We start from the raw sequence: 7,483 nt of genomic DNA, 5'->3' as shown, positions 1-7,483 counted from the left end.
GTCATCCTTTAAGGTCAGATGTCAAATATATGTGGCCAAAATCGCTCATTTTATGAATACTTTTGCATTATTTAAGATAGCAACTTGATATTTAGCATGCATGTGTATCTCATGGAGCTGCACATTTTTAGTGGTGAAAGGTCAAGGTCATCCTTCAAGGTCAGAGGTCAAATATATGAGGCCCAAATCGCTTATTTTATAAATACTTTTGCAATATTGAAGATAGCAATTTTATATTTGGCATGCATGTGTATCTCATGGAGCTGCACATTTTGAGTGGTGAAAGGTCAAGTTCATCCTTCAAGGTCAGAGGTCAAATATATGTGGCCCAAATCGCTCATTTTATGAATACTTTTGCAATATTGAAGATAGCAACTTGATATTTGGCATGCATGTGTATCTCATGGAGCTGCACATTTTGAGTGGTGAAAGGTCAAGTTCATCCTTCAAGGTCAGAGGTCAAATATATGTGGCCCAAATCGCTCATTTTATGAATACTTTTGCAATATTGAAGATAGCAACTTGATATTTGGCATGCATGTGTATCTCATGGAGCTGCACATTTTGAGTGGTGAAAGGTCAAGGTCATCCTTTACAAGGTCAAGGTCAACCTTCAAGGTCAAACGTCATATAGGGGGACATTGTGTTTCACGAAGATAGCAACTTGATATTTGGCATGCATGTGTATCTCATGGAGCTGCACATTTTGAGTGGTGAAAGGTCAAGGTCATCCTTCACAAGGTCAAGGTCATCCTTCAAGGTCAAACGTCATATAGGGGGACATTGTGTTTCACAAACACATCTTGTTTTTAATTAAATATATTCACATTTATGTCAATTTTCTGTAAAATGACCTCTATATTATCGAAACTCATACTCACAAAGCATGTTGAGGCAGTTTTTTTTAAAATAGAAGTTTGTTTAAGATAATCGGTAGCGCGTTTTACGACATAGGATTTTAGGCGGGAATACAACTCGAGTACAGTCTAATATCGACCGGGTACGATTTAGTATATTTACCGTACCCGGGGTACATGTAAGTATACTTAAGAGTACCTGGGGTACACGTAAGTAGTACCGGAGTCGACAATGACCAATGGAGTCCATATTAAGGGATTAATTATGTCATGCCTGGGGTCGGGCAGCTTCCAGTACTTTGTCCAGAGTATTAGTCTTTAACTATATCACCTATTCACATGAAACTTCATATATGCATATATGGATAGATCTCACTGATTAGAAGTTCAGTGCACAAGAACTATAGCTATAGCCCCTTCATTACTTTATTTATCTCACTTTTTTAGTGTCCGGGTCATAACGTAATTACAATAAGACCCATTTACATCAAACTTCGAACAAAGGTAGGTTGTGGTGTATAGAAGTGCAGCGTTCAACAATCATAAGTCGAGAACTCTGGCTTGCATATTTCACAATTCTATGCCTTTGTTGGTTTCACATTTTTTCTTGGTTTCCTGTTTTCCTGAAACTACTAGTTCATGATTGAAAATTAAGTTTTTATTACATTTAGAAAGGAAATCATACTGCTTATATGGGTTATATCAAATATTTCAGTTGTGTGTGGTATATTGTATTTTATACACAATAATGAAAAGTGATATAAGTCCTTGGTGTTATATGTCTGTTTGTTTAGAGGGAAAAAGACAGCACAGGAACTAACGTCTGGGATATCATATCCTTATCAGAAAACAAAACAGTTAATAACTGAAACTGCAAATATAACTAAAATGTATTTAAACATCATCGATTCTATTGGAGAAGTGGTGTGTCCCATAATTGAAACTAGCCAGTACAGTATGTTTCAAGAATACTCCCGCATGTCTCTGCTAATAACGCTACCAGTGCACGGTGTTGTTAAAGATAAAAAACAAACAACTGCAATAACAAAACAATGAACCTAACACACTGCCCTAATCAGGCATTTTGTGTAAAAAAAACACAACTTGTGGAATGTAACCGGTACACTAAGGTACGACATTGCACCGAAAATGTTTGCAAGGTAAATTTCTAGGAAAAAAACCTCCAAAACTGTTACACGGGAATAAACAGCAAAAGAAATACAATTCCGAATGACAATAATTATGCTTCCAATGTTATTGTCTTTCTGGATTGTATTTATCATCACAGAAATGGATAAAAGCAACGTTTGGATTATCAAAAGGTAAATGTAATATATTTTCGAGATAAGTCACTATATTATTTATACAGTCTTTCAAAATTATGGAACGTTTTAAATTCATCTTTCCAGAAATAGCAATATGTGGGGTTAATCTCTTTCAAAAAGACATTTTATTCAACGTAACGTACCGAGTTATGAAAATATAAAAATTATAAATTGATTTTGAAACCTTAAAAAGAAAACATTAATTATTTAATAAAGTTTGGTGTCTTTTACTCTTTATACAATGGAATATATTGCAATGGGTATAAACTGTTTATTGAAGTCTGATCCCCCCCTCTCTTCTCTGGTCAAACTCCCATTGGAGTTCTTTATAAATTGGAGTTAAACGGGGATCCCCCGTCAAACACCCATTGGAGTTTAATTTAAATGGGGGATTGACGGGGTCCCCCGTGAAAACCCCGTTGGAGTTTAATGGATATGGGAGATGGACGGGATCCCCCGTCAAAACCCCACGGGGGAAGAAAATCTACAAACACTTTATTTTCTTATTAAAGTACATATTTCTTACAATTATAACTTAAACATGTGTATTTGTAAACATTGAAACAGAAAACAAAGCATAATATTTAAATTACATTTTTTGTAAAATATAGGTAAAATTCTCCCGTCTGGAAAAAACACCCGTTGGAGAATTGCAATTCTTAACGGGGGAGCCAAAACCCCGTTGGGATCCAACGGGGGATGGCAACTTTATCATCAAATAACTCTACTTTCCAAAAACATTTTAACTCTTTTTTTTCAATTATATGTATGTACTCAATGCCCCCTACAAATATGCAAAATTTCATAACAATTGTTCAATAAATAAAAAAAATAAGTTTGCAAATAATCTGGATTTGCAAACTTAATCTGGATACTGTTTACTACTACTTCTACTACTACTACTACTACTTCTACTACTACTACTACTACTACTACTACTACTACTACTACTACCACCACCACCACCACTACTACTACTACTACTACTACTACTACTTGGTACACCAGAACTTGTTGTCCATGGAGATGATAAGGAGAACTCCCAGAGTATTGATCGAACCCACGCCCAGCGGACATCATTCTCTACACCATAGCGACCATGAATTAATATTTGACACCAAGTACAACATAATTCACCTTATTACAAAAAACATGGAATTCACAAAGTGACTGAAAATGCTTTAAAATAAATGCAAATTTGAAACAAAACAACCTAAGCAATACATAATAAGAAACACTACATTATTGAAACACTGATACCATGAACATTTTAGGGTGTAACACCTTATGTACATGTACCAGACCTTTAATGTACTACCGGTACTTTGAAACTTTATGTACCACCTACATAAAATATAGGTGTTATTGTCCATTCATTCATAGCAGTCCTGATGAATTATGGTCATTCTCTAAACATGATTAAAGTCTAAAGAAGGAAATAATTTTGATTTTTTTTACAGTTTGAACATTGATGTCATTCTCTCTTCTCTTCAAAGTATCATATTTCAATTATACAATATAATACAAACATTTTAGACTTTATAATCCTTAGTCAGGATAAGATAAGTAACAAATGAATTTTTATAATTTACTTCAATTTCAGGTAAGACTAATAAATCATTTATTAAGTACTACATGTACTTGGGCTAATAAATTAAACTAAGACACTCAGTGACACTTAGACAATCTGACAAAATACAAAATCTATCGCCAATATATAAGTCTAAATTCATAAATACTATCACACAAAATACATTTCATCAATAACACACATTCATATTAAATTAGTTATCTCTTTATATTATAAATATGGTACATAAAGTGTCAGATAGTGGTACATAAAGTTTTGGTATATAAACGGACTGGTACGTAATGTGTGACATTCAACATTTTAAAAATCAGTTAACAATATATGGACTTCATTGTTTTGCATATACGCAATCAAAGCATATTTATTAAATATTAAAACACACTGTTCATGGCTGTATCTTTTTATTTATACATGCATAAACTATTCTGGTTATTAATACATTTATAAAATTATATATAAACAAGAGCACCACATTATGGGTGCCAAGCTAGGCTGCGGTGCCGTTTTGAATAAATGAAATTTAAAAGAATTTTTTAGAGGTTAGTGACCTTGACCTTTGACCGAGTGACCCCAAAATGGGTGTGGTGTGTAGAAATCATCACGGTGCATATACATGTGAGGTTTCAATGTTATAGGTGGAAGCACTTTAATTTTAGAGCCGATGTAAAGGTTTTTAGCACGACCCGGACATCTGACGACGAGCTATGACAATACCTAGGGTTTTCCCCGAAAACAGCCGAGCTAAAATTGAGCACCATTAGTCCAAATTTTTGACGCTCTTAAATATTAAGCTACTTTTTATATGGGTAATATTTGGAGCAAAGAATTTAGCCCATATAAAAAGTATCTCTAAATTCTTTGCGCGTCTTATAAATAAGACTAGAGCACCATATAAATTAAATGGAAAACATACGACTTTATGTCAAGAAAAATAAAGCTGTAAAAATCTCACCTGCTCGTCTTTGATGTTGCAATTAGCACATTCAGCATTTTCAGTATCTACTAAATAAATATATGAAAGTGCCAAATGTCCAAGATACCATGACTTCCTCCTCAAAATGTTAGATCCTTTGAACTCCATTCATTTTATCCCTGATTAATCCTTTCACACATGAGGCCTACATGTAAGATTCCTTGTAATGTTCACAGCGTTTATTTTAAATCGTTTACGTCCTCAAATTTCAGCAGGTATTAAATTATAAATATTTATTAATGATTTTGATTTATTTACTATTTCGAAGATACAGTCTTGCAACGTGTTTAGTTAGTCTAAGTTACGTGTTAGGTGATTCTTACAAACAATAGACTGACATGAAAAGTGGCTCCTTTTGAAGCACAAACTGCATCCATCTATATATTTCAGCTGGCCCGGTTTGATGGGGCCTGTTTTTGATAATAATTAATTACCATTTTTCACTTCCGTGTTTATTATGTTTATCAACGCCATGATGGAAAAAAGTCCGTTTCCCACAATGCTTAGCGCGCATTCACACAGGTCAGTAAGACCGGTGTGACACAATGAGACATTGTGTACACACCGGTCTTACTCACAATAACGAAGTGACGTCACCATCTATGTATAGAATGCTTTCTGAGAGCGAATGAAAATGCGTCACATATTCTGACAAATAAACAGTAGGGTGTCGTTATTGAAATACCGCGAGAATACTGGAAGAATAGAGATGCCAACTATAATGTTTAAAACAAATAATTTTTTAACAAGCGTTTGTGATTTGTCAGGATAATAATAACAATAAGATATCGAAAAGATCAAAGCAAATAAATTCGACAGAAATCTAAGATTCGGCAATATATTTAAGACGGGTTATGTTCACTTAAATTGTGTTTGGTAAAGACTGTAACTATATGTAGTGAACCAGTCTTCGGCTCATACTCACTGAAGAAGAGCATTCAGGGGAGATAATTGAGTAATGACTTAATTCTGGAACGGTTGCGAAGAAAAACAAATAATGCGAGAATATTTAGTGCGATTCGCTACACAATTATGATGTCATTGATATAACTTTTCCTGAGGTATGTATTTACATGTGATTTAGCATATGTCAAAGTGTTTTTGATTTGTTCAAGGCCATAAATAGCATCGCGAAAATATATGTCGCGTGGCAAATGTTTTTGAGACGTATCCATATGTAGTATTCTTATGTAATTTTATGTCTAAATTCCCATATGTATGAACGGTCAACGCCCGCTTCGCGGGCTTTTGCCCGTATAACTGTTATGGTCATATCAAATATAGAAACCTTTAATGATTTCTAGCTTAAATTATGTAATGAACATTCACTAATTTATTCAGTATGAACATAATTGACTTAGTTGAACCTTGCATATGTATGATATTGTTTTTATCCCCCGCCATTATCGGAGGGATATTGTTTGGCGTTGTCTGTCCGTCCGTCTTTTGTGCGAGAGTGCGTGCGTGTGCATGAGTGCGTGTGTACGTGAGTGTGCATGTATGTACGTATTATTATCATTTTTTTGCATTATTTTAAAAGTGTCAAGTGTTTAAAAATAATTAGAAATCAAAGTCATTTAAATGCAATAAAAAGGAAATATACAAATGCATAGTGTTATTGTTAGATGGCAAATGTACATATTCACTGTATGATAATTTGGTTGAAAAGTGTATTTTCAACCCACTTTGCTTCATTAAAAAATACCTGAGTGAAGCTCAGCAAATCTACGCTTGAGTCTCCCAAAGCTTCTTTCAATGACTGCTCGTGTCCGGGCGTTGGCTTGCTGATATCTTTCCTTGGCCACAGAATCCGTCGGCAGGAAAGGAGTCATCATGTTCACTTTGCAATTGGTTACTGGGGAATATGAAATTCCTTTAAAATTGTAAATTAAATTAAAATATTTAATGATCTGCTGTTTATAAATTAATATTGGCAACTATGAAAGACGTTTTATACTGGTACAAGTCTATAAGTCATGGGCCAGAAGCAGCTGTCCGGTTAGCTCAGTAAATATAGCGCCATGGTATCAATGGTTCGAGATCTACTTTGTGTCTATAATGAAGTCATATGGTAGAAAAAACTGGACGTCTGCGTTTAAGTTTAAAGGCAGCAGGAGTAATTGTGCGTGTCAGAAAAATTTGCTCAGTTGATAAAGCAATTGTCCCCTAGTCGAACACCGCACGAGATTTTATTTCTGCGATTACTTAATAATATTCAAGCCTCTTTTCCATTAACATGAATTTAGAACATGTTTTACTTAGCTAAAACAATGTTAACATACCCACTATCCCCTAACAGCACACCATCAGTAAAGTTCTGATTTTCCAGCTCCAGTTTGGCACACAGACCCGACGTCCTGAATATGTGGCTGTCATGGCATGACCGTGGCCAACTAACATTGACACTTGTAAATTTCCCTGTATGACAAAAAAAAATCAACATAAACTAAACTAGAACACAAAGACATTGTTTTTGAAAATTAAAATGACAAATACATTTCTATGTAGCAAAAGTTACCCGTTTCAATAATCGTTTCAAGTAACGACCGTTTTGACTCTGTAACGACCGTTTTGACTCTTGAAGGGCTGCAATTAATTATACATGCATCTATTTTACCAGACCTCATCTGACGTTGAAATTTCGGCAATTGCCATAAGAAACACTGATTTTTAATTGGTTAAGTTTATTTTACGAGTAATTGTACGAAATTTTCGTTGATTTTGAATAGTAATGTTA

The sequence above is a fragment of the Dreissena polymorpha genome, chromosome 7 (assembly GCF_020536995.1).
Source record: "Dreissena polymorpha isolate Duluth1 chromosome 7, UMN_Dpol_1.0, whole genome shotgun sequence".
Classification (NCBI taxonomy): Eukaryota; Metazoa; Mollusca; class Bivalvia; order Myida; family Dreissenidae; genus Dreissena; species Dreissena polymorpha.
The sequence above is the reverse complement of the archived record's forward strand: the minus strand, read 5'-3'. Positions refer to the sequence as shown.